The sequence below is a fragment of the Bufo bufo genome, chromosome 8 (genome assembly GCF_905171765.1).
Source record: "Bufo bufo chromosome 8, aBufBuf1.1, whole genome shotgun sequence".
In the NCBI taxonomy this organism is placed as follows: domain Eukaryota; kingdom Metazoa; phylum Chordata; class Amphibia; order Anura; family Bufonidae; genus Bufo; species Bufo bufo.
This window is the reverse complement of record NC_053396.1, coordinates 6,224,416-6,228,883: the sequence shown is the minus strand read 5'-3', so window position 1 is coordinate 6,228,883 and position 4,468 is coordinate 6,224,416.

The window sequence follows — 4,468 nt, the reverse complement described above, 5'->3', positions numbered from 1 at the left end:
TGCTACGGCGCCGGGAGGGGTCAGACCCCTCAGAAAGCGAAGCTGCCGCTGTAGTGGAGGACGCATGCGCAGAGCGCTTACGCCGACTAGCGCGCCAAGTGGACTCTTTGGAGAGTCAGTGACAGTGTGTGTCCACCGCCTGAGAGAAAGTGACAGGAAAGACTCCCGAAAACGTAAGATATCTATGGGGTGGTCTGAATACAGACCAGACAGGTGTATTGTCAGCAGTATGACCCCAGGAGCGGTCACCTCATGAACCCTGTCACAAAAACGTCTTGGTTTGTGGAGAAATTCTGTCATCAGAAAGTGAGAAGACCATGAGCTGTACAGTAATAGTGCGAAAACCGTGTTATCATCGTCCCTCTGTGCGGAGATCTAATGGAATGAAGTGACGGGCCCAGAGCCTGAGGCTGCACTACTGAGACAGCCCCTATATGAAGCCTGTAAGGTGCCGGGTTATCAGGAATCACTATCAGTGCCGCTGTGGAGGCTCGCAGTGTCCCCGCGGTGCCAGCTGCACCCATATTGGGGGGACATAAATTGTCTGAGGTATTCCTCTTTCTGCGCCGCGTAGAATCGTCCATGACGATGAGATGTCACATGACTGCAGCGACCAATGACATCTGCCAGACATGACTGCACTATGGACGAAACGTCACCACAGTGATTGGACGTCACACGCGGGAAGAAGGAGCGGAACCGGAAAGGTGCGTATATCTCTATAGCGATCAGCCGTGGACGCCACAAGACCTCTGAGGTGTCCTGTCCACATGATGTAACCTGATTCCTCAGACCAGGCCGCCTTCTTCCCATAGTGCACCTGGTGCCATCTCTTCTCCAGGTAAGTGACGCACACACCCGGCCATCCACATGATGTAATGTGATTCCTCAGACCAGGCCACCTTCTTCTCATAGTGCACCTGGTGCCATCTCTTCTCCAGGTAAGTGGCACACACACCCGGCCATCCACATGATGTAACCTGATTCCTCAGACCAGGCCGCCTTCTTCTCATAGTAAACCTGGTGCCATCTCTTCTCCAGGTAAGTGACGCACACACCCGGCCATCCACATGATGTAACCTGATTCCTCAGACCAGGCCGCCTTCTTCTCATAGTGCACCTGGTGCCATCTCTTCTCCAGGTAAGTGACACACACACCCGGCCATCCACATGATGTAATGTGATTCCTCAGACCAGGCCGTCTTCTTCTCATAGTGCACCTGGTGCCATCTCTTCTCCAGGTAAGTGGCACACACACCGGGCCATCCACATGACGTAATGTGATTCCTCAGACCAGGCCGTCTTCTTCTCATAGTGCACCTGGTGCCATCTCTTCTCCAGGTAAGTGGCACACACACCGGGCCATCCACATGACGTAATGTGATTCCTCAGACCAGGCCGTCTTCTTCTCATAGTGCACCTGGTGCCATCTCTTCTCCAGGTAAGTGGCACACACACCGGGCCATCCACATGACTTAATGTGATTCCTCAGACCAGGCCGCCTTCTTCCCATAGTGCACCTGGTGCCATCTCTTCTCCAGGTAAGTGGCACACACACACCGGGCCATACACATGACGTAATGTGATTCCTCAGACCAGGCCGCTGGCTGTTCTGGAGGTGCTCTGACAACTTGGCTCTGGTCACAGTTTTTCCTGTCCTTGCCGATGACGTCACCGAAAGAGAAGACGTCATCGGCGCAGGCGCGCTGAGGAGGCGAGCCTCCTTATCTCAGAGCGCCTGCGCCGAATGAACACAGGCGTGCATTTTTGAAATGCTGACAGGGCTGGCCGGAGGAGGAGATCGCGGCTGGCCCTGTCAATCAACAAGAGGAGGGGGCGGTTTTTTGCGGCTGCTACCAGCAAGTAGACGCCCTACTTGCTGGTAGACAGGTAATTAGCATATTATAAAAGTACATTTTTTGGCATATCTACAGATCGAAAATGATAAAATAATGTATAGATATATCGCAGGGTAGGGATTATAAGTACCCCCAAAAAAAATAATGAGTTTAGTGGGGTGACAGAAGCCCTTTAAAGGGGTGTAAATCTTATCACTGCAAGACAGGCAACTATCCGGGTGCTTAATTGCTCTCACTTCACCTTAGGAGCCCCGTTCTGGAGATACCACTGCCCCATCTGACATTGATGGCGCATCTTAGCAACAACCTCTTTAAGGGTGAGTTCACACACGGCAGATTTCTGTGGCCCATAAAATGTGTGAAAGACGATAGTGATTGTTATCGTAGACTTTTTTTTTTTTTTTTTGTCTTGCTGTCAGGGAATGGAAACTATGCTTACATTGAACCTTGCTCAGCTCAGTACTGGAGAGAGCTGGTAATGAACCGTGCATCTGTGTGAGCGCAAATACGCCTCTCGGTATGAACAGGAATGATTGTATAAATTGACAGGAAGCAGAGATCTTTAAAGACTGAGTGTATTAGAAAACTACACAATGTTCCCACGTGTGATGATTAACGAGGGATAATCTTTGGTGCTCGGGGAACCTTGGTGCTGGAGGAATAGGATGATGGGGGTTATCATCAGATGTGCAGGGTTTGGCAGGGCATCCTCAGTGTTGTCTTCATAACGCCAGCCGGAGCAGGGTCCCAGCAGCACAGAGGAATTCAGGAGAGGATTGTGTTGATCTTGTGGAGGTCACAGGCTGAGAGTTACATAGTGGAAGGAGCAGGGTCCCAGCAGCACAGAGGATTTCAGGAGAGGAGTGTGCTGATCTTGTGGAGGTCACAGGCTGAGAGTTACATAGTGGGAGGAGCAGGATTTTTAGCAGCACAGATGATTTCAGGAGAGCAGTGTGCTGATTTTATTTGATGGGTGTTTTCACAGACTGAGTTAAGCCTCATGCAGACGTCCGTGGAACACGGTCCGTGAGATACCAGACTGGCATAGCAACCAATGACGCCGTGCGCTTCTGCAATGCCAGTCCGACATCTCACGGACTGTGTTCCACGGACGTCTGCATGAGGCTTTACATAGTGGAAATTGCAGGTTCCCCAGAAGCACAGAGTATTTCAGGAAAGGAAGGTCTGACCCGTCCACTCCTGATAATGTAAGTGGGGAGGACTATAATAGGCAATTACCATGTACAGTTAATCTATGTACTTTCTCATTTCCCAGCCAAAACTCGTGATGACTTCCGAATCCTTCTTTGGAAGCGTTCCAGTTCTGGGTAAAATCAACGGATCCATCCCAGCGTCTGTGAAACCCCTGCGCGTGGGGGAAGGAAGGTCAGTATGGATCTCTACCCTCCGGGGCCTGGTAGCGGCACGATACTGTTATATAAATGTGGCCTGTGCAGGGGCTGATGTCGTCTTCCGTGCAGACATCGCTTTCACAGGTGACTAGTCAGCTCCATAAGCTAAACTGCATTTGTCATAACCGTCCGCCATTTATTTCCACTGAACACTGGAGATGAGGAATCCTTTCTAAACCTCAACCATAAATGAGTGACGGACCCCCTCAGTGCTGTTAGTGACTTACGATCCATCCGCCGCCATCAATAGACTTTCAGCTGTTTTGTATTGTTTACCAGTCACTAATGTCCGCCCCTCGGACCAGCAGTTCTCTGCTGTCTCTGACACCTTTAAGAAAAGTTTGTGGTAAGTTAAAAAATATGGGAAGGATATTTGGTTGTAGGACAGTACTGTATGGACAATGTCTGACGTCCACACACAGGCCCGTGATTGGCCCAGGAAATGCGGCCTGTGAGTCGGCTGGTTGACTGCGGCTCCCCTGACCCGGCTGTACTGTATTATCAATTCCTATCTGATCGCGGGGCTATTACACTGCGCTCGCATCATCATGTCTACAATAGACTCGCAATCAGATAGGAATTACTATGATACAGTTCGGATCAAGGGATCTGCGGCCGACACACACAGACCATGTTTCCGATCACAGTTGTGTGTATGAGCCCTAAAGTCTTGGAAGCCCATTGTTGTCCATAAAGCACCGTCCTACAACTAAATATGCTTCCTATTGTTTTCTAATCTGTACAATAGTGTATAAGTCCTTTTTCAAGTGACTCCTCAGCGCAGTGATTCTAGATGGAGAGCCATTAAACGTTGCGGAGTAGCTGGGACTGCAGCGTATTTTGCTCTGATTTTGCTGCTTTCTTAAAGATATCTTTGTAACAATGCAGAAAGAGAGAGGGTTTTTTTTCTGTCACCTTTAAAAAAAATTAAAAAAAATCACCAAAAAAAGCAGCAAAAGTGGCATGTGTGAATACATCCATAGGCCAAAAAAAGGAATGAGGGGTATGTATTAAAGCTGCATTTTCTGGAGTCCAAAAGAACACAAAAGAGGATATTTATTATTAATCTAACCCAGTTTTCTGGTTTAGAAAAGTCGTATAAGTTTGTCGTAGGTGTCAGTTTGCTGTAAATTTTGCAACTTTGACGTTTTCTCCGACGCCCTTTCCACTTTTCCAAAAAATAAGTGGGACCTCTGT